At 39.0% G+C, this 25,293-nt stretch overlaps 1 pseudogene; it reads left to right on the top strand.

The window, feature by feature from the left end:
* Positions 1-5,502: 5,502 nt before the first annotated feature.
* Positions 5,503-25,293, top strand: part of LOC148033412 (14-3-3 protein 7-like) — a 47,130-nt pseudogene continuing 27,339 nt past the window's right edge.

Here is a 25,293-nt window from a genome sequence, read left to right as displayed (position 1 = left end):
TTATGTGTGTGGAGGTCACTTTGCACACAACATCACAAGTAGAAAGGTTCTACAAGCCGGCTCTACTTGGCCCAATCTACACCGAGATGCCAAATATTGGTGTCAAACATGTGAAGAATGTTAGAAATTAGGACCATGACAGCTCATAGCAGAACCCCAAACTCCAATCAAGGTATATGGACCCTTTGAGAAGTGGGGAATTGATGCCATAGGGCCTCTACCATGCACTCCATTAGGAAAAGAGTATATTATCATGGGGGTAGATTACATGACTAGATGGGCCGAGGCTATGCCAACTAGAAGAATCACTGCTAAGGAAGTGATTAAATTCATCTTTGACCACATTTGTTGTAGGTTTGGTACCCCTCTTGAAATACTATCAGATAGAGGACTAGGGTTTAGAGCTAATGTGGTGGGTGAACTCATGCAAAAGCTAAATATTCAACAATGACACTCTACCCCTTACTACCCTCAATGCAATGGATTGGTGGAAAATGTAAATGGAATGATTTGTAAAATCATCAGCAAACAGGTACATTCAAGGCCCCGGGATTGGGACAAAAGCACCTTAGTGGAGCTCTATAGGCTTACAAAACCTCCTTCAAAAACATGTTAGGGTTCACACCTTTTCATCTAGTTTATGGACAAGAGGCTCTTTTGCCTATTGAGGTGAAATTAGCTAGCCTTCAAGTATTAGGTGGCAGAGTAGGCTCTCAAAAGGAGAAGTTACATCAAAGATTATTGGACCTAGAGAGGCTAAAATCAGATCGCGAAGAAGCCATCAACCACTACTCCCAGGAAGCTGAGAAGCGTAGAGAAAAGTTCAACAAGAAGCTAACAGATGAAAACATCAAGGAGGGATCTTTAGTGCTTCGATATGACAATCGCTTTGATAAAAGAAAGGATGGCAAGTTTCTCTACTGGTGGGAGGGACCATTTTGGGTCACAAAAAAATTCAACAATAGCTCCTACAAACTTCAAGAAATTGAGGGAAAAGTGCACAAGACCAGAATAAATGGATGGCACTTAAAACCCTATCACATCAGGGTGGGGTTAGCTCAAGATACCAAAGAGTGTCTAGAGGCATAAATACCTTTAGCCAGATTTGGGGGGGCTATATGATCCAAGAAAATCACAAAAAAATATTTTTCTAACACTTTGTTAATTTTTTGTGCATTTGAAGCTTTGAAATAAAGAAGAGGGTGGGAACGACCTCTTGGGAAATCCAAGAAATCATTGGATGGAAATATTTCATGGACCGGTTTACCAAGGGGGGGTGAAGAGTAAAGATCAATGGAGGAAGGTGAAGGCAAAATGTATAATGTGAAAAGAAAAGACATGAAATGGATTTGGAGCCATCCAAAGAGCATGTGAGGCTCATAATTTCATGACTTTGGAGCCTTATGATAATTCAATCAAATGGGACCCTTCTTGAAAGCATTAGTGGATGAAAAATCAGGGACATGGTTTTGTAATATTTTTTAAAAATACTTCCACTTTGATTCAAAAAAAAAATCAACATGAGAATTGTGGCGCGTGAGCTGAAGTTTTAACTGGTATTTTTTCATCATTTTTTGGAGCTACGAGTCGGGAGATATGGCCAAAATGGTGGATGCCAACTTTTTCCAACTGCGGTGGAGACCACATCCCAATTTTATACACACCCACACTTTCTTCCCCACACTTAACACTTCCATAAAACATCATTCATTAGACTCCCAACCCTTTCCCCTCTCTTCTCCTCTCTCTCAAGCTAATAAACCATTAGAATTCTCCTCCTAAATCACCCTCAAATCATCCTTAGTTGTAGTAGTAATGTATGAATTCTCACTACTCTCTCTCTATTATTACTAGATATGATCTTATTTTATGAAGATTCTCTATATTTTTTTATAGGAGAGCTCTTGGATTCAAGCTATGGAGGGGAGAATGGAGACAACTCACCTATGATGGATCTTGATTAAGTACAAATTGGTCAACAAAACATCTAGATGGAGCTTCCACATTGGTGGAACCGCCTTAATGCAGCTTTGGTAGTGTTAATTCCTATTCTATCTTAACCTCCTCCCTAAACACCCTCAAGGCCTATATAAAGAGGCCTTCTCCCTTGTAATTTGCAAGAAGAGAGAGAGCCAAGAGGCCTTCTTCAGCCCTATTGAGCCTTTCCCATTCTCTCTCATGAGCTTATGCAGTTCATTCCCTTACTATAGCTCATGCATGCTCTACAGTGTAATAAGCCCATGCTTTCGGTGTCCATATTGTGTATATTGGTTATGTCTTGAGGGTTCTCCATCTCTTGTGCCCTCTTGAGTTTTATTGATTCATCTATCTTTTGTAGTTCTCTCTCTCTCTCTCTCTCTCTCTCTCTCTCTCTCTCTCTCTCTCTCTCTTAGTTTTCCTCTCTTCTCCCTCACAAGCTCCTCTCCCTCTTGCATAGCATCCTAGTCCACTCTTCCATGACTAGGTGGTGCCCTTACCTCATTCACTTTGTGGCAGAAGGGAGTTTGGCATAGTATAGAGGCTACCATACCGAATTTCCTTCATCAACAGCGTGTCTTAGAAGCTGATACTACATGCAAGAAGGTAGAACGAGTCCACTCTGAAGTTGGATTGCATGAGGGTCAAGTTGAAATAAAAAAGGATGATAAAAAATCAGGAAAGAGTGGAAATATCCCTTGTAAACCATGCTTTGGTGGACCCAAGGCTAGGAAGTTTATATCTCCACCTCGAGATGAGGAAGGCAATATACTTGTAAAATGACCAGAGAAGTATGAAGCATGGAAAAAGTTGCACCTTGTTGTTCCAGATTTGAGCAATGGGGGACAAACGAGGATTGCAAAGGCAAAAGTGTGGATACACCAAGATAGATTAGGAGCTCTTTACAAAATTCGAGGTTTAGGGATGTTGATGGAAATACATTTAAAGAGACAATTGCTAAATTTCAAAAGTCCATGGTGGAGGCATGGACTACAAACAATATAACACACTACATGGTCAGTGTTGTCACCATTACAAAAAAATATCATCATTTCAAATTAGTTTGTGTTTCTAATATCTCTTCTTTTGCAGCATATACTTGAAGCATATGGTTCATACTTTGCCGATCAAGGAAGTTCAGCAATATGGTCAACTCAAGGCATGGGATGATCTCATTGGAAAGCTCGTTGTGCTTTTCAAAAGGCAATTGATCATGGAGGTGGCATCAATGATTCCAATTCTATGACTCAATTATTACAATGGTGGTATAGGAGATTAGAGATACGATACAAGGAAAAAGAAAAGAAGTCCAAAACCTCTCAAGCAGAATTTATAAGTAGGGCAATATATGAAGTGAGAAAAGCAAGATATGAAAACAACACAGTCAAACAATCCCATGCAGAATGGTTGGCAACCCAAGAGAGAGATGGCAAGAAATGGAGACCTAGATAAAGATAATACTTTTGATGCATTTAGAGCCCACGAGAGAGCATAGGTACCCAGGATATGACAGATCAATACTCTTATCTTTAACATGATATGTCTTGCAAATTTTGTTTAAAATTTCGAAGGTTTGTCACTATGTTTTTCAAAGTCAATTTCGAACTATGTTTTTTAATTTTAAAGTTCATTTACACCACCACAATAAGTTTAAAAGTTCCGTACTTAAGTCAAGTCTCTCATTTCATTTTTTCCCATTCCTCTTCACTCTACCATCCAACTTTCTATCCTTCATTATCACAACCATGGCACACTCCAAGCTTCCTATCAAGAAGATGCCTGCAAGAGCAAGAGCTCAGCACTCTTCCAAATATAGTGAGCATACTGTGAGTGACAAAGGTCCCTTGGTGGTTGACAACGGTGGCCCTACTGTAGCTAATAATGGTGGTGCTATTTTGTCCAACAATGGTGGCCCTAGTGTGGTCAATAATGATGGTTTGCAATTGTCCAGAAATGGTGGTTCACATGCTCCAGTTGCTCCACCTCCCACTACTACTCCAGCTGGTAATACACGTCCTCCAACACATAAGAAGTGAAGATGGAGACCAGGTATAATTGCGCTATCGTGCTGCTGCGCATCCGAGCCGTAAACACCTCCATTTTTGTTGTGCATTTGTGATATCTTTTCACGTGTATTTCATTGCGTGTGATTGATGCATTAAGATAATTCGTCCTTTTTAGTACCTGCATCCAATGTATATATTCCACTAGTGTGTGTGTGTGTGTTTGTGTGTGTTTCTGTTTGTATGCATGTTGTGTGTGTGTCGAAAAAATATGAAAAACTGATGCCAAAGGCTATTATCAAGCTGTTAATTTCAATGATGATCTCCAAGAAAAGTGCAGGAAATTGTGGAATCAAAGGAGGCAGAGTAGAAGCTGACATTTGAGCTATGAAGATAAAGGTTGCATGTGAACAAGGTCAACGTAACATGCGGGATAAAGCAGTTTACTATCTACCATAGAGGAGAAGGGTTCATATGCCTTTGCCGAACACTTTTTGAATGGAGGAATAAAGATTGATTCTTCCCTCCTGAATATGCTAGAATTTGCCATGCCAATGAAGTCAAGACTGCAAAGAAAGGAGGGGAACCTCAATTCAATGGACTCATGGATGTCTATAAGAAGACTCTTAGAAAGTTTTTTATAAATTTGGATTTGTGATGGTATTGACACCCACAGAGAATCTTTAGATTATCGAATTAAAGGTGCCCGACCGGATGGATCTAAAAGAAAAGCCTATAGAGCCTATTGTTTTGTGAGAAGGCTTTCCGTTTCAAAAATTGGAGAGAAAGATAAAAAGGTTTGCATCCTCAAAATATCTTTATTAATGCTAAATTGAGATGGGGGCACTCAAAATTCAAAAGGGGCGCATTGCTATGAATTTAGGGGGGGGATTTTGAAGGCGCTATCAATGGCAGGCTTCCATTCAAGATGGTGCAGGGCAACCAAACCACCAATTCTAGGGTAGCTTTGGCAGCTTATCGAAATCATTCAACATCGACAAAATTTGTGGACTTCAAAATCAATTATAAGAAGAAGAAGCGACTGAATCTTCTACTGGCCTTCCTCCTCAAAGCAATATGAAAGGGGGGGAAATCAGAGGGATCGAAAAAAACTCTGACGCGAAGGAGAAGGAGAGGGGAATCAAAGGCTCTGTGTGCAATAGATGAATGAGCTTCAGATTGGAGAAAAGGGAGCATAGAGCTAAGATAGAATAGAGGATTATAAACAACTTGTCAGGGAGAACATCATGATTGGCTTTTATCTTCCTCTTCTTGTTCTACGCTAGCCATGGTTGATGTGGGTGAACTAAATAGGGAGGTCTTTCTCTCTCGAGCTATTTAGGGGAAATTGAACCTTTGGGGGAAAAGGACCAATACTCCATCTTTCATGGATGCCACCAGCTAATGCCATAGTTTTCGTGTTTGACTTCTGCTTCCTGGCTAACTAGCATGTATACAGATGTCATGTAGTTTCAAACGGCAACATTGATAAGTGTGACATAGAAGTGGATTGCTGCAACACATGTCTCTTCCACGGCCAGTGATCATATGTTATCCGGAGGCAAACATAATATGACACCATTCCATATGGACATTTGAAGTGCTGCGACACCTTCGACAGAGTTTCTATTGCGTCTATTAAGAAGAACTATTAGTCCTAACAGCAACGGAGAGGAGATGAGGAGGATAACAAAGTTCAATTGAAGCTCGAAGCGAGAGAAGGAGTCAACATAAAGCAGCAGACGCATGCAGCTGCTGCCTACGGCATCAAGGGTTTCCCTAGCCTCTACTTCTTTGTCAATGGCACCAGCAGCAATATACCGGTGGCTTCACAAGGAATGTGATTGCTGTTTGGGTTAAGAAACGGACAGACTTACCTGCTCAGACAGTTTCATCAACCATTGAAATTGAAGAGGTTTTGCACAAAACTGGAACGACTGTGGTTGGATATTTTGAAGATTTTACGGAACCACACTATGAGGCATTCATTAGTGCATCCAAGGAGGAGTTAGAGACAGAGTTTGTTCAGGTAAAGGATACATAAGTCATAAAGGTATTGATTGGAAGAGTGCCGAAAGTGGAACCTTTTGTGTGCATATTGAAGAGTAAACCTGAAACATATGTACCTTATGATAGCCAGTTTGACAAATATAGCATTCTCTGGTTTGTTGAGGTGAATAAACATCCACTTCTCACAGAGATTGATCGGCATAATTACATGAAGCTTTATGCAAGCCCCTGAAAGTGCAAGTGACTCTCTTTACGGATGTTCAAACTTCAAAAGAGGTTATACAATTGGCCATTCTGCAAGCTACCTTGTGGCACTTGATGCATAATTAAAAGCACCTGAAAGAATAGCTGCTATTGTGATGGTGGCTCCTGCAGTGATGGCTCCTCTTTTGTTGCCAAGCAAAGCTCAAGTATCAAATGATCAGGATTAGAAATAGCATCAGTATCTTAAGCAGGCCAGTTCTACTAGCACTGTGAGCAGTGCTGCCCACCACAGAACTCCATTGTTTTGACATTGTATGGATTTCTGAAAATTGTTTAACCCAACAGATTTTAACAAGTCTATGTGCCAATGGCAAAACTGATCTCGAACACCTGAATGCAAAGCAGGTTATGAGATACTACAACTTTTTCCAGAACATGGACTTCATGTATTTTACTTGACAAACAATATAGAGTACTTTGGCATCAAAAATTTGAGTTCTTCTTGTTAGCCTCTTTCCTTGCTATTTCTTGAACCCCGTGTTCTGCAGCTCTTGCTTGAACTCTACGACAGCGCTACATGAGATAAGGAAATTCTAGAAGAGTGCCAACTTGATTATTCCTAAGGCACCATTCTCTAGGTTGGTGTGAGAAATACTACAAGATCTGCAGTCAGGGCATCATCACAAGTTCTTTTCAAGGAACCAGAAAATGAATGTGGGGCGATGGTCAATGCTTGCTTGCTCTCCAAGAAGTAGCTCAAAGTTACTTGATTGATCTAATGGGTGATTCTCAAGTTTTAGCCATTCATGCCTGACATATCACTATTAAGCCCATAGATACAGTTCTTATTCGTAGGAAACACAACAACAAGGATGAATTTAATCTTAATGCCAACAATATGCTTTGAGAAGCTACCTTGTAATTGGATCTATGTTTTTAGCTCAAGTTTGGTTGTAGATTGTAAGGAGCTTAGTTTTGGTTTATCTTTCTAGTAGACCTTCAAGTATTTGATATCAGTGGTCTATAAAATGGAGCTAAATTTTGCCTAGCTCTAGTTGTACTTGGTCCAATGCACTATCTACTGTGTATTTCATAGTTTCGTAATGCCAAATCTGATATTTGATATTCTATTTTGCCAATGATTTGTATTGTGCATATTTCAAAGTTTTTAAATTTGAAAGTAGTCTTGTTAAGGATAAATTCAATGCGCAATCATGCACACATCATTGATCAATTCTACATGGGATGATGCACTATTTCTTTACTCTATTTAGTGATTTGGCAACATTATATCCAATATCTGATATTCCATTTGACATATAACTTATTTTTTGTAAATTTCTAAGTTTCCAATATTTCATGTAGTTTGGTTGACAACATATTTAATATGTAGTTGCGCACATGCAGTGCGGTTGCGAGTTTTTCTGTTATCAGTGAAGTATAATCCGATTAATGAATTTTTAAAAAATGATTGAACCGTCAATTTAATAAATCAAAATCTAGTGAAACTTCACCCACATGTATGCATCATAAAAACCTCATGGATCACTGGTCATTTTTTTCAAAGCCTGGATACATTAATTCAAGTTTAAGGGTTTTTGGAAAGTTTTGCTATAAAGTTTCACCTCATTTTACACATTTCACTTTTGAGTTTTGGGTTTTCTCTCCGAGAAGACATGGCATGCACCAAGCAAGCAGCCCGGAGACACCCCCTAGAAATCCTTTGTAGAGGCCACATCCCCCAGCTGCACTACCACCACCACACTAGCATTGCAAGCATCAATGGAAGCCAGTCACAATGGTTCTTCATGAGATCCACCATTACTAGAAGACCACGCACCTCCTGATACCAAAGGCTTCATTTTCGAAGCTAGTGTGTGAGATTATGGATGGCATACCTATGTAAAATATTATGAATATAAATACAAATTTTTTGGCACGTCTTATTTTTTTTTATTCATTTGTTATTTATTTTATTTATGTCTTTGAGTTATCGTTACATGTGTTCGAACAAATACATGTTGCGCACGAACTCAATAAAGCACTATGTATTAAATTTAGGGTATGAATCCTATTGCATATAAATTTGATAAATAAATATAATATTCAAGTAAAAAACAATAGTAAACGACGCGTATGACAAACTACATTGCACACAAGTCCAACAAATATTGGTTTTCATTACTTCAAGAGAAAATTACAAATTACATTACATTGCTGATGAGATATCATTTGGCACTAAGTACATCTACTCTCTCCTAGGTTTCTTTGAGCTAGACTTCCCATGGTCAGAGCTATTATTTATCATAGGCAGAAACACATTTTTCTCTAGTAGCCTAATGATGTTGGGGTCTTCCACACCAGCAACCATGCCATGGGCCACCATGGAAAAAAGCGGCCCAAACCTAGTACTAGAGAATAAGTAGGGGAGCCTTGAATGTCGAGCAACACTATTTTCTCCAAGATAGAGTTTGTTGGGATGGTCTTAAAGGGCCCAACCTTTATTAGTATCCTCAACTTCAAGAAGTTCTTTAAAAAAAACTAAAGAGCATGTCTTATGGAATACAAAAATATCACCCACAAGAGCTGGTCGATATACTCCTTCAATGCCCAGTCTTGCACCCTTCCTTGGCTACCAGATTGACCACCTTGTCTAGATGAAAATTCATCTATATAGACAATGTTGTGCATCACACAAGTTCAGTGTGTCAAACTACTCATTTTGTTAAACTCACTATTCATGGAGTGTGGTATAGATATATACATCGCATTTGTGTCAAAATTTACCAGTAAGGCCTTTAGGACATCAGGAGTATGCACATCAAATTTTTCCAGGATTGGGCCCCCAGAGCTGCCCTGACGAGAGGATCGCATCTAGAGGCCAGATTCAAGCTCGCATCTGGGGGCCAGATTTAGGCCCCTAGATGCGAGCCTCCGGCCAGGGCAGCTCTGGGGCCCAAGCTTGACAAAATTTGATGTGCATACTCATGATGCCCTAGAGGCCCTACTAGTAAATTTTAACACAAATCTGATAATACTAATCCTATAACATTACCTTCTCTACATCATCTATCTGTTGCTATAATGGAACATCTAGGTCTGCTCCTGCAATTGGGCCACCCTCTTCTCTCTCTTGGGAAGCTAATTCGTAGTCGGGTCAAGGTCCAAAATGTTTTCTTGCAACTGCTCAAACTCCTCATCTAAGGTCTCATAGTGTGGCACCGCATTCTCAATCTACTCTTGGATGCTCACAATGGTAGAGATGTCATCAACACTCGTGCCATCATATCGAGCCACCTCATCATCATGTGCTAGTGCATCTTGTATATCAAAATCTATAAAATTTTGAGGTGCATCATGCACCATGATACAATATAGCGCTTCTTTCCTTAGCTCCAAAATTTCTAGTACATCCTGCATAAGTAAATATTCCACCCCCTTAATGACGATAGCATGGAGAGAAAAGAGGGGCACTACACAAATTAGTGGCATCGCTATTGGCATCAAAAATGCATTTGCGACACAAATAACGAGAGTACCCAGGCGAAAAAAAGCGGGCCAAAACTCGAGCGCGTCATTTTGCACAAACGAATGAAAGAGGGAGCGAAAGGGAGAGTAAGCTGCATCTTGCGTTTGAGAGGGAGAGGGAGAGAAAGAGAGAAAGAGAGAAAGAGAGAAAGAGAGAAAGAGTCATGTGCATATTGACCATTGTCATCATAAACTTTTCTTCTATGAATATCATCATTAGTGGTCATAGATGGCTGTACCATCTTAACATTACTTTTACTTTCTCTTTTCATTAAGCGGGCTATTAATCTCATAGGCACCTACATGAGTACCTTTCCATAGTGGCCTAAGCTCAAGCATGGTATCACTTATGGGGCAAATGATGAATTAATTAATCACATGGCTATCCAAAGATCCCACTAAACCATTTAGGATTGAAAGATTATCTTTTGGATTATGGGGATTCTTCAAACTAATTTTCATCTAATGACAAAGGCTTTAATTATTTCCAATTTAAAATCCATAGCTTCAAGGTAGCTCACAAGTAGAAACTAAAAAAAATAGGTCCCTTATAGCCAAGGTTTTGAAATTACCACTTATTAGTAACTTTCGGTAAACATACCACGTGTTGGACCTAAAATATGCCTAGTACTAGCTCTAATAGCTCTAGCCAACGGCTCCTAAACATACCAAATGATCCCACACACCCTTGCAGCTAGGAGTGTCTGGGTACTATAAAACTTTCTTCTAATCATTGTATTTGTATATATAATTTTTAATATAGTCCAACTAATTACTCCTATTAACTCCAAGCAAAGGAGTTTTCCACATGTAGATCACTATCTCACTTGAATCATATACATAAAGGGCACCCCTTAGCCAAAAGATGTAGCCCCTATGGCTCTCGTACACCCCAAGGATTGGTCCCAAGATGCACTATTTGAAACATATAGAATATCATACAATACTCCTATCTTGATATTTATTGTTCAAGGAGATTATTTATAATCTAACATAATCTTTTGTCCAAGAATAAACAATGTAACCTATAGCTAGGGATCATCTTCCACTCCATGTAGGTCAATGAGTTTGCAAACAATTGTTATTCATCCAATAGATTTATTTTGATATCATGCTTATATGCATATGCAAGGTGTCCTGCCACATGGCGCTCAAACGATTCTAACTAATAAAACAACCACGTGATATGTGAAACCATTCTTTTCATGATTTATTCTAGCATAATGCAGTGTTGAAATGATGGAACCACGCTAACCCATGCCTCCACTCCTTTAGATATTCGCTAAAACCCTAAATGCCTTATTGCGATACATAAACATTTATTTTTTTAATGAAAAGATGTAAGATTTCAATATCCATTTCATATTTCTGCCTTATATATATTCATTTTTATATTTTATATGTCATTTTACATAGAGGCTACCCTTATCTAGCCACTTTTACAAAAAAGCAGGTGTACACTAAGACTAAGACTCTGAGGCTAACACCCAAGCCCTACTATTCACTACACATTCATAAATGTTTTCTTAATTTTCTCTACTTTTTAGCCTCAAAAATCATTTTTTTCTATTTTTCTTAATTTTGGATATATTTTATAATAATTATTATTATCATAATTACTAATAGTCCTACAATTTTCCAAATATAGTTATGGTAACTAGGATGAATTATTTTTTCCTATATGCATCATTACTTTAATCAATTTTATCAACCATCATTATATTTCTTAATTTTAGGAGTTTTGCATGACTTGAATAATTAAATTTTACATTACAATAACCAAACATTTTGAAATTTTGAAATTACAGCACTTCAACAAAATACATATTACTTCAATATCAAATTTCACCCCATATGCACCCCAATTCCATGATGAAAATAGAAATAGAATCGAGCCACCTCATCATCATATGCTAGCACATCTTGTATATCAAAATCTATAAAATCATCAGGTGCATCACGCACCATGATACAATATAGCTCTTATTTCCTTAGCTCCAAAATTTCTAGTACGTCCTGAATAAGTACATATTACATCCCCTTGTGATGATAGCATGGAGAGAACCGAGGGGCACTACACAAATTAGCGGCATCGCTATTGGCATCGAAATGCATTTGCAACACAAATAGCGATAATATCCAGGAGAAAAAAAGCGGGCTGAAACTTGAGCGCGTCATTTTGCGCGAACAAATGAAAGAGGGAGAGAAAGGGAGAGCGAACTGCATCTTGCGTTTGAGAGGGAGAGGGAGAAGGAGTCATGTGCATATTGACCATTGTCATCATAAACTTTTTTTCTATGAAATTATCATCATTAGTGGTCGTAGATGGTTGTGCCATCTTAACATTACTTTTACTTTCTCTTTTCATTAAGTCTCATGGGCTATTAATCTCATAGGCAGCTACATGAGTACCTTTCCATAGTGGCCTAAGCTCAAGCATGGTATTACTTACGGGGCAAATGATGAAATAATTAACCACATGACTATCCAAATATCCCACTAAACCATTTAGGATTGAAAGATTATCTTTTGGGTTATGGAGATTCTTCAAACTAATTTTCATGCTAATGACAAAGTCTTTAATTATTTCCAATTTAAAATCCATAGCTTAAATGTAGCTCACAAGTAGAAACTAAAAAAAATAGGTCCCTTATAGCCAAGGTTTTGAAATTGCCACTTATTGGCAACTTTCGGTAAACATATCACGTGTTGGGACCTAAAATAGGCCTAGTACTAGCTCTAATAGCTCTAGCCAATGGCTCCTAAACACACCAGATAATCCCACACACCCTTGCAGCTAGGAGTGTCTAGGTACTATAAAAATTTCTTCTAACCATTATATTTGTATATATAAGTTTTTATTATAGTCGAACTAATTACTCCTCTTAACTCCAAGCAAAGGTGTTTTCCACATGTAGGTCACTATCTCACTCGAATCATATACATAAAGGGCACCCCTCTAGCCAAAATATGTAGCCCCTATGGCTCTCGTACACCCCAGGGATTGGCCCCAAGATGCACTATTTGAAACATATAGAATATCATACAATACTTCTATCTTGATATTTATTGTTCAAGGAGATTGTTTATAATCTAACATAATCTTTTGTCCAAGGATAAACAATGTAACCTATAGCTAGGGATCATCTTCCACTCCATGTAGGTCAATGCGTTTGCAAACAATTGTTATTCATCCAATAGATTTATTATGATATCATGCTTATATGCATATGCAAGGTGTCCTGCCACATGGCGCTCAAACAATTCTAACTAATAAAACAACCATGTGATATGTGAAACCATTCTTTTCATGATTTATTCTAGCATAATGCGGTGTTGAAATGATGGAACCACGGTAACCCATGCCTCCACCCCTTTAGATATTTGCTAAAACCCTAAATGCCTTATTGCGATACACAAACATTTAGTTTTTCATTGAAAAGATGGAAGATTTCAATACCCATTTCATATTTTTGCCTTATATATATTCATTTTTATATATTATATGTCATTTCACATAGAGGCTACCCTTACCTAGACACTTTAACACAAAAGCAAGTGTACATTAAGACTAAGACTCTACACCCAAGCCCTACTATTCACTACACATTCATAAATGTTTTCTTAATTTTCTCTATTTTCTAGCCTCAAAAATAATTTTTTTTATTTTTCTTAATTTTTGGTTCTATTTTATAATAATAATTATTATTATCATAATTATAATAGTCCTACAATTTTCCAAACATAAAAATGGTAACTAGGATGCATTATTTTGCCCTATATGCATCATTACTTGAATCAATTTTATGAACCATCATCATATTTCTTAATTTTACGAGTTTTACATGACTTGAATAATTAAATTTTTTCATTACAATAACCAAACATTTTGAAATTTTGAAATTATAGCACTTCAACAAAATACATATTACTTCAATATCAAATTTCACCCCATATGCACCCCAATTCCATGATGGAAATAGAAATAGAATCAAGCCATCATATCGAGCCACCTCATCATCACATGCTAGCATATCTTATATATCAAAATCTATAAAATCATCAGGTGCATCACGCACCATGATACAATATAGCTCTTATTTCCTTAGCTCCAAAATTTCTAGTACATCGTGCATAAGTGAATATTCCACCCCTTGATGATGATAGCATGGAGAGAAGCGAGGGGTACTACACAAATAAACGGACCTAAAATTGGCATCGACAATGCATTTGCGACAGAAAAAGTGACAATACCCAGGCGAAAAAAAGCGGTCCGAAACTCGAGCGTATCATTTTGCGCGAAAATGAACGAAAGAGGGAGCAAAAGGGAGATCGAACTGCATCTTGCATTTGAGAGGGAGAGGGAGAGAAAGAGAGAAAGAGGGAGAAGGAGTCATGTGCATATTGACCATTGTCGTCATAAACTTTTCTTCTATGAAATTATCATCATTAATGGTCATAGATGGCTGTGCCATCTTAACATTACTTTTACTTTCTCTTTTCATTAAGTCCCATGGGCTATTAATCTCATAGGCAGCTACATGAGTACCTTTCCATAGTTTCCTAAGCTCAAGCATGGTATCACTTACGGGGCAAATGATGAAATAATTAACCACATGACTATCCAAAAATCCCACTAAACCATTTAGGATTGAAAGATTATCTGTTGGGTTATGGGGATTCTTCAAACTAATTTTCATGCTAATGACAAAGGCTTTAATTAGTTCCAATTTAAAATCCATAGCTTCAAGGTAGCTCACAAGTAGAAACTTAAAAAATAGGTCCCTTATAGCCAAGGTTTTGAAATTACCACTTATTAGCAACTTTCGGTAAACATACCATGTGTTGGAACCTAAAATAGGCCTAGTACTAGCTCTAATAGCTCTAACCAATGGCTCCTAAACACACCAAAAGATGCCACACACCCTTGCGGCTAGGAGTGTCTGGATACTATAAAATTTTCTTCTAACTATCGTATTTGTATATATAATTTTTTATTATAGTCCAACTAATTACTCCTCTTAACTCCAAGCAAAGGAGTTTTCCACAGGTAGGTCACTATCTCACTCGAATCATACACATAAAGGGCACCCCCCCAAACCAAAAGATGTAGCCCCTATGGCTCTCGTACACCCCAGGCATTGGCCCCAAGATGCACTATTTGAATCATATAGAATATCATACAATACTCCTATATTCTTGATATTTATTGTTCAAGGAGATTGTTTATAATCTAACATAATCTTTTGTCCAAGGATTAACAATGTAACCTATAGCTAGGGATCATCTTCAACTCCATGTAGGTTAATGAGTTTGCAAACAATTGTTATTCATCCAATAGATTTATTATGATATCATGCTTATATGCATATGCAAGGTGTCCTGCCACATGGTGCTCAAACAATTCTAACTAATAAAACAACCACGTGATATGTGAAACCATTCTTTTCATGATTTATTCTAGCATAATGCGGTGTTGAAATGATGGAACCATGCTAACCCATGCCTCCACTCCTTTAGATATTCGCTAAATTCCTAAATGCCTTATTGCGATACACAAACATTTAGTTTTTCATTGAAAAGATGTAAGATATCAATATCCATTTCATATTTCTGCCTTATATATATTCATTTTTATATTTTATATGTCATTTTACATAGAGGCTACCCTTACCTAGCCACTTTAACACAAAAGCAAGTGTACACTAAGACTAAGACTCTGAGGCTAACACCCAAGCCCTACTATTCACTACACATTCATAGATGTTTTCTTAATTTTCTCTATTTTATGGCCTCAAAAATCATTTTTTTATATTTTTCTTAATTTTTGGTTATATTTTATAATTATAATTATTATCATAATTACTAATAACCCTACAAGTTCCCAAACATAGTTATGGTAACTAGGATGCATTATTTTGCCTTATATGCATCATTACTTTAATAAATTTTATCAACCATCATCATATTTCTTAATTTTAGGAGTTTTGCATGAATTGAATAATTAAATTTTACATTACAATAACCAAACATTTTGAAATTTTGAAATTATAGCACTTCAACAAAATACATATTACTTCAATATCAAATTTCACCCCATATGCACCCCAATTCCATGATGAAAATAGAAATAGAATCAAATTTCCTGTGAATTTCAAATTGCTATAAAATATTCTTAGAAATGCTTTGTTTTTTATGATTTCATAGTTGCTTCAATAGCCCACTAATGTTCCACAAAGTTGCTAATAACTACCTTTGTGTTTCTTTGCTCCATTTCTTACATTGTAATATGTTTCAGCACCCATTCCCCCTCATCCTTTTAGCCCATATGAACAATAATTATAGCATGAGAGAGACTAAAAACTAAAGTTTTGATAGAATACATCATTCTCAACAATTTTTGTGGCAATATTTAATCAAACAATTTGAGGAATCCATGGCCAAAAATGCTCTTTTGATCTTTGTCATTTGTGAAATACCATTTTATGGGGATTGAGGGAGTGTGCCAAAACAATGCCCCCTCCGCGCCCCCCCCCCCCCCCCCCTTCCCTTCGTTGAATTTTTTAAGTTGTAATATTTGTTAATCTTAATTAGCCGAATAGATAGTTCATCTACTTTATGTTTGCGGCTAAAATCGAGGGCCAAAATGAACTTGGATTCAAGATCTAAAAACACAACTTTGTTCTTGGAGCCATTTTCTACTGACTTGGCCTCCTGGATGCTATTTTTAGCTTCTAGCATCCAAGAGAAATTGAGTGTTGGAATTGCTTTCAACCAAGGAAAACATAAAACAACTAGCGAAAGAAGAAGGAATTTATTTTGGAAGATAAGGTACACCCAAGATGTAATTAATGTAACATTACTCATATGCATCAAGATTTTTCTAAATGCCATCTAGTAATACTCTATTTGAATCAATAGATTCTACGATGTCGGAGCACATAGGTTTGAAGGTCACCACAGAGGTTTGGCAAGATAGATGGAGAAGTGTCTTCAAGAGATAAGTAGATACCAGTGAATGTTTAAAGGTTCAAGAGGTACTTCACGGTCAACCAAAGGGGTTTGAGAGAGAAGAATGTATGAGGGTTCAAGAGCTTAGACTTCGGAGATGGTAGAGATAAGATAAGGGTTGAAGGTTTAAAGTTGAGTTCTCAAAGATGTTAATAGAGCTTCCAACTGCATGTTCTTAGCAAAGAACACAAGAGTATTACCTCATAAGATCTAACTCAAATCAAGCTTGTTATATTGATTGTAAAAGCAATCACAAGATATGTATTCAAGTACAATACGCTGTCATATATCATAAACACCTCTACATCCCATCAATCATACATGATGCCAAAGCTTTGCATGATTACATTTAATGTAGACTGATAGGGATAAAAGATTATGAGTCAAATACAAGCTTGTAGAGCAAAAGAGACTTGCTTCAAGAAAGCTTCAAATAGAGTTCCTGATAAGGATAGGTTACTACAATCAAGAAATAAAGAGAAAAAGCTCCTCTATCAATGATCTACAAACATTGCCCTGCCATAGGGGAACATAATACTTGCATATTTTGTCAAGATGTCTTCTATAGAGCAAGAAATGAATCAAAAGAACACTACTGTAGCTAATTCTCTGATTATGGCTAAAGATATGAGCCCCAAATCAGCTGAAATATCTTTCGGGATTCACCTTTTATGATAGCATGAGATTCCCCTTTCATGGAGTGCATAGATCAGCCAAATGCAAGTGTCTATCACACCGTATGAAGCAATAGAGATGGATGCCTATTTCAGACCATATACATGGCATTAACCTTCCGAGAAGACTCTTTGATAAAGTACAAAGTAGCCCCTATATTCAAGAGCATGTAACAAGAAATAGGTAGCTTCCAATAACCATGTAGGAACAGGAGAGAAGAAGGAAATGATGTTACCCTTGTCTGCCCTTTTATTGGCTATCTATTTCAGCCCCAAGCATGTACATAGAGAAATCAAGATGCTCTCTTGATACCCCTTCCATAATGCTTATGCAATGTCAACTTGCATCAATCATATCAATGTCAAGTAAGACCAATAATCATGAATCTTAAAGAAGAGAAGGATATATGCTTTTGTCCACAATACTTTGTTTGGGTTGCCTATTTCAGTCTACTTTCATCACATAATTAAGTCAAGAAGGCTTTTTGATACTCCTCTCTTTGAGCTTCTACAATGGTACCTTGCAGTTAGCTTTCAAGAGCAAGAAATGAACCCCCTTCTGAATGGATGCTGCCCTCCTCTTTATACATTTTTACCATGTTTCTCACAACCAAGAGTGGCCTTCCATTTTCGTCAATGCATGGGAAGAGAGGTACTTGCATGTCAAGTAGAGTCCTCTTAAATTGCTTGTGGTTGCATGGCTTGACCTCCTCCTTTGTGTGGTAGCTTGGACTCCTCTCTCCCTTCTCCATGCATGGTGCCATGAATTGCCCAAAATTTGAGGCAAAAAAAATGGGTTGATCTGCCTCTACCACAAGCTTAATGCACAAAGATTTTGAAGTCTCATTATTCATGCCAAGTCACTTACTCAATGTCATGTGTACACTAGGTTGACCATATACATTTTGGAGAGTTATAAGAAGCTTAAGAGAGTAGTCTTCCTATTCAAGCATAATGGAAAATAAGCTTGCAACCAAAGAATTGAACATTATGTTGGAATGGAAATAGAAGTGAAGGATAAGAGTAATTGAAGTAGGAAGAATAACTTATTTTATGAACTCTCTAGAAAGTTTTAGAGTAGTTGAAAAACAACAGAAAGTGTTACTTTTCATCCATGGGCAAACATTCCCATGACATTCACCCCCTCCAAATCTGCACATCCTTCAGTATGCGCCACTTCTTTGGATTTGCAGTATTAAGAGAGATCTTCGTTTGTCATGTCTTCATCTTCATCTTCTAATCCTTCTTCTTCTTCTATGTCTTCATGCTCTTGGATTATATCCAATTCTTCTAACTCATATGTTGAACTTTCTCTTCATTTGAAGAGCTTGATTCTTTTTCCAACTATGGGTATCTTCATGCTTGTCCCATCCAATTCAGCCAATGAATATATGGCATTGTCATGAATGACCTTTACCACATACAGGCCAAACCAATGCTTTACCATCTTCCTAGAAGCTTTGTATTGATTGTCTAGGATGCTCTCATAGACAAGCACATAGTCATTTTCTTGAATAGCTCTTGGCCGAAGTTGATGTTGCCTATCAAATCTTCTTTTGTTCTTTAGTCTTGTTGTTTTTAGCTTCTCAATAGCTGCTTGAACATCTTCAAGCCTTCTTTCTAGTTACCATATGTGCAAAGTCAATAACTCATCTCTACTGATGTCTTCCTCCCACGGTAGAAGACTCCATGTGAGAATAGATTCTTCAATTGGCATAATTGATTGCTGGTCATGCAGAAGTGATGGACCTAAAAATGGGCTGGCACTGGCTCATGCACTAGCCGGGCCTCATCACTATGCACAAGACAACCCCTCGACCTCGCGGCCAGGAGCGTCTATCAAAATCTCTGCCTTCCTAAACATTGTGTTTGTAATACGTTGTAGTCCAACTGATCCTAACCCAATATTACTCCTCAGAGGGAGTCCCTTTCACATAGCCAAAAGGCTCGAATCACATACACATGGGGTTCCTCCTACGGCTGAATGCCGTCAACCCTCTGCGACTCTCCTACACCTTGGGGATTGGCCCCTCGATGTGTCGCTCAACATTTAGACATTTCGCACAAACGTCGCTCAAGGTACCCAATAAGCGTGTCCAAGAATGTACCATTGTCCTTACTTAATTTCCCCTTTAGGATCCCACGACTAGCCTACAGCATGGGTATCTCACTGCCTCTCAACGTAGGTCGTGTTCCAAAAACAATTGCAATGCATGTCCAGGAGCTGATCACCGATACTCTTAAATTCTTTTCATGCTCTATGCCTTTGGTGGATGTCTAGTGCTCAAACATTTAGCAAAACAGTATCGTGCACAAGTGCAAAACATTCTTTTAATGGTTTCCAACTACCGTTCGTGCTTCGTTGCATGGGCCTAGCACCGAGGTGATCCTCGTGCTACTAACCTCTTGATCTTAATTATCATCCGTCCTAAATGCTATGCATAGAAATCAGAAACTTTCCCATCATTTCACATGGCATTTAGACATATTTCAACTTCTCTACCCTTCCCCGTTTAAGTATTGCATCGTTGGATAGGTTTATAGGGTATTTCACCATCATTTTATGTGGAAAAAACAGAAAAAAACACACTAGAACAAGAAGGTGGGGTCGAACTGAGGCAAATCCTCATGCTTCAGTCCCCACAAACATTCACAAACATTGCTCTTATTTATCCTTATTTTTCGGAACCCAAAATGTATTTTTCCCCTATTTTTTAGGGTTTTTCCACCATTTTCTTGTATTTTCCCTTATTTTTTATGCATTATTTAATTGCTGAAAATTAAGAACAGGTTATGGGCTGTGGCCCTTAGTTCCTTCTTGCAGAAAAATGAAAGTTTAGTTGATGTTCCTATTTACTTCCCCCTTTTTTATGCCAAAAACCCTCATTTTCCTTGTTTTTTCATGTTTTTCGTGCTTTAGCATATTATTTTGAACCACAAAATGCATATTTTTCTGATTTTTTTATTATGACCAGCAAGAACTCATAGAAAACAACAACATGAACAATTATTATCCCACATGAACAACATTTCATCACACAAAAGCCATAAAAGCTCAAATTTCCTTTGAAAATTTTAAATTACCGCTTATTTGCGTGTTTCGGGTTTCATGTCCATGGCTATAGATTTGGAAATCAGTAGCACTTCATGTCCATCACAATCACCAATCACCATTTCCAGCCCGTGGAGCAATCCGATCCATGCCGGACAAGCCTCCATCATTCTTTCTTCTTCCTTCTTCTCCCCACATGAACTTGCCTTTAGAAGAGAGAGAGAGAGGAGAGAGAAAGACTAAAATTAGAGATCTTCAAAGAGGGCATCATTGCGCGAGCGGAGGGCGGCGATAGAGTCAGGGTTCAGAGGGGGATCAATGCCCAATGTCGATTGGGGGGGTTGCTCACAGCCAGGAAGAAGCATCTCCATGATTGAAGCGAAAAAATCGGCGCTGATGGCGCCCCCTCTTCTCCACGATTTCATGTTCTTCATTTGCATGAAAGTTTCATGCCACATTAAAAGTTTGGGCTCCCAAAGGTCACTTGCCCATTTTGGCCAAATTTTGTCCACCTCTTCGCATCTTGACCGGTTTCTTGGCCATTTCCCCGTCCGGACTCGGAATCGAGCTCTGAAAAATCCTGGGCGTCCGGCTTAGCATCCCACATTGGCTAGTAGATCGTGTCAACCCGCACGACTGTCTGAAAAATTATGAAAAATCAACAAGTGTCGCTCGGGCGCCTTTAAAGCACTTTGGCGCTTAAAATTGTCCTAGATCGAGCCGCCGCCTTTGACAGTGAATATTTTTCCCTCGATATTCATAATTTTTAGCTATTTTTAAGCACTTCCTGTCACCTAAATTCCGCTCTCATTGGCGACCACGCGATAGGGCGACACAGCCCGTCGAATCCACGAACATATCTGCACATAAACAACCAAAGAAGCATCAAACTGATACAAAAAAATTATCATCATAAAACTCAGCACAATGCTCCCCCTATCCCTGGCAGAACCAAGGCATAACATCCACAAGGAGTGGGCCTAGCATCATTTAATAGAAGATCCCAAGCAAGTCACTAACCAGCTGCTCCAACACAGCCAAACTAAAAAGTACTGTCAAAGAGGTTGCCCTAAGTGGTAGTCTGAACTACTGACCAACTAAAGACAACACAACTAGGAGCTGCTACAAGGCGAGGACTCCTATAGCCTGATCAAAGTGTACTTTCTTCCAGTACATGTCTTCTTTTGGGGTTTGTATTAGATGAACATACTTGGGCATGTAAAAAGGAGGGAGCTGAGCGTAGTGACCCAAGGAGAACAGGGCATCGATCTCAGGACCTGTCTCAGCACCCAAGAACCTACCAAGCCCTCGCAAGGCGACACTTAATCCTTTTCTAACGCTCACTTTTATTTTCGCTCCACCCTTCCTTGTTTTGGTATTATTTATCCAGCAAGAAGCCACCCCTAGGAGGACAAGGTATCGGCCCCGGGTCTGACTCGTCCCCAGGAACCTACCAGGCCTTCGCAAGGCAATGAGCAACGGCTTATATATTTTCATTTCTTTTCTTTTCTTTGATAGGGGTTAGAACCCCTTTTTACACACCTTCGTATTGATATTCATCTTTTAGGATATTCAGGATTTCTTGGCATCATTATTATTATCTTCTTGCAGGCTTCTCTAACTGCCTCACTACTAACAAGAACTCCTAGAACGGCTGCCTAGCAGGCTGGCAGAACAGGGCCACTAGGACTTCCTTCTCAAACAGGTCTTTCAATGCCTGACAATGTCTTTACAGGAGGGAATGACTACTCCGACCTCCCTCAAACATACTTAGCCTAAACCTGGGACTTCATGCCTTGGTTGCCGGTCCCCAACAAAAATGTGTCCCCTCAACAAGTACAAATACATATATAACAAGAAAGAAAGGTACTCGTAAAGGAGAAATATCACCTGGATTGGCCGCAAGAAGCTTCCATCGCAGCAAAGGCTCCTCCAGGCTCCACAAAATTCCACAAACCACGAAATCTGTCCAGCACAACACTAAAACAAAAACCCAATTAAACGCACCCGCACTAGACAGGGAAATGGCCCTCTTGGCCTAATGAAATCAGACATGACTTTGCTACAAAACTGAATCGGCCCTCTTGGCCTAATAAAATAAAACAATACTATGTAGAACATCCACTTGGGAACAACCATGATAGACATCAAAGCATACTATTCCCAGGGGAATAGAGGCTCGTAGCCCTATACTAAGTGCATTAAATTATGACCTATCCCTCCTGCATATATCGCAAGAGGTGTTCGCATCACATGTCGTCTAACCAGTCTGTGGGTCCAAGATAATAAAGGCAGATGAGTCTCGCTTACCCTCTGCATCACCCAGATCAACCATCGTCTGCCAAAGAGGGCATGTTCAGAAAGCATACCCCACAAGCAACCAGGTCCTGTCTCATCGTCAATAGATATATCGGGACAAGGGCCACAATTAAAGAAGAGGTCTTCTTCATACGCAAGATTAGCCAATGAATCGGCAAACTGATTCCAATTTCGTGGAATCAGCTGAAAAGACACTCTATCGAATTCGTCTAGCAGGGCTATGGCAGTATGATGGTACATACAAAGGATGGGGTTTCGTACCATGTACGTCCCATTGAGTTGATTTAAAACCAACTGAGAGTCCCCTTTTACCAACAACTGACGGATACCACCCTTCTTTGCAATATTCAAACCCATGATCAGGGCTTTGTATTCGGCCATATTATTAGTAAAATTCGCCCCGAGATAAGCAGCTAACTTCATGACAATGCGTCGTCGGGGGTCTCGGATGACAACTCCTACACTTCCTTTTTTACATGCACCCCTGGACGCCCCATCAAAGTACAAGGTGTATGTCCATAAAGGGTTTACATATCCCGCCATCCCGGACTCTACTCGTAATTATGGTAATCGAAATTCAGCATATTCAACGGGTGGACTGTAGGCTCCATCCCTCCATCATCATTGAATTCAACAGGGATGCTCGTCAAAATTTGTAGGCAGTGATGGCAGAAGACCTTGATTTCCCAAATAAATATCCCGCCGTCTTGCTCAATCACCTTGTATCCTTTGCTCCACCAAATGAGCTTCCCCTGATGATACCTCTGTTCTAAATATGGGTGTTCTAAATAAGGGATCAGACGACCCATCAACCTCTATCACGATTTCCTTGCAGATGTTTGATCGATCTTGCCTAGACCTGCAAGGCAGTCATAGCATTAGTGCAATCAGAAGTAATAAGGTTTAATCTTATTAAGATTAACCTTATTTTTAAATTCTATCCCCTCAAGGTCAGCTAACAACACTGTAGATTTATTCTTTCCTATCCTAACGATCTTATAGGGCCCATCCCATTTGGGTTCTAGCTTGCCTGGGAATAATTCACGTCGTGCGTCATAATACAGAACAAGCTGTCCTTTCTTGAAGGTGTATTTCTTGGCTTTGAGGTCGTGTAGCTTCTTCATTCGGCGTTTCGCCACTTCTTGGTGCAATAAGCTCTGCAGCTTAAGCTCATCTAAATGTGCCAGTGTCATCAAGCGCTCAAAAAGTGCGTCTTCATCACTCAAAGAATGATTGATGGCAAACCGAATAGTCGGCAGCTCAATTTCTAAAGGCAAGACACACTCCTCCCCATATACTAACTTGAACGGGGTATGGCCAGTGGCTCGTTTGAAAGTCGTATTATAGGCCCACTCTGCCACGTATAACTTTTTATCCCAATCCCGTTTCTTTTCTGATACAATTTTGGATAGGATGCCCACAAGCTGCTTGTTGGTGCTTTCAACTTTCCCATTGGCTTGCGGGTTATAGGGGGTTGTCTTGTTATGCTTGATGTGCCACAACTCCGTCAAACCTTTGATCACCTTATTTAGGAAATGGGTTCCGCGGTCCGACACTAATTCTTTCGGCGGACCAAACCGGCATATTATCTGCTCTAAGAGGAAACTAGCAGTTTCTTTAGCATCATCTTTCCTTGTTGCACGTGCTTCTGACCACTTTGTGAAGTAGTCAGTTGCGACAATGATGTATCTCTTTTGCGCAATCGATGACGGAGTAATAGGACCCACAAAGTCTATTCCCCACTTCTCAAATGGAAGTATCGCCATAATAGGGGTGAGTGGTCGTTTCCTATTCTCTCGACTATCATGTCGTTGACAAATGTCGCATCGCTTAACATACGCAAACGCATCCTGGAAGATGGCAGGCCACCAATAACCTGCTCTTAAAGCCTTTTGTGCTGTAAGCCGTCCAGCAAAATGGCCACCGCAAGCAGAATCATGGCACTCTTCCAAAATGAATGGCACCTTGTCAGGCATCACACACCGGCGATAGATGTCATCAACCCCTTGCCGATATAATGTACCTGCGATCAAAGCAAACTTTAACGCTTGCTGCTTAATTTTCCTTCTCTCAGCTTTAGATAATTCGGATCCCGCCTCTCCCGTTGATAAATAATGCGTTATTGCAGCATACCAGGAGGGAATAGATGCCGTATCTATTTTAAATAACAACTCCATGTCACTACCTTCAGCCACAGATTCTTTCGGTTCCCCAAAGTCCACAAGACATTCCACGATGCCTTGCAACCTTGGTGGCTTACTCTTGATTTCATAATCGAATTCTTGCAAAGTGATCAACCACTTCGCTAGACGGTCAGGCGGCTGTAGCTTATTCATCAATAATCGAAGTCCCTCCGCCTTCGTATAAAGCACGACTTTCTCATAGAGAATATAATGCCTAAATTTCTTGGTCCCAAAGACCATCGCTAGACACAACTTCTCCATGTAGGTGTAATTGATTTCGGATACCCCCAGCTTCCGACTAGCAAAAGCAATCGGGTGGTACCACTTCTCTT

This window comes from Lygodium microphyllum, chromosome 7 (assembly GCF_053477565.2).
Source record: "Lygodium microphyllum isolate KBCC chromosome 7, Lygodium_microphyllum_v1.1.10, whole genome shotgun sequence".
NCBI lineage: Eukaryota > Viridiplantae > Streptophyta > Polypodiopsida > Schizaeales > Lygodiaceae > Lygodium > Lygodium microphyllum.
This window is presented reverse-complemented; position numbering and strand designations above follow the sequence as displayed.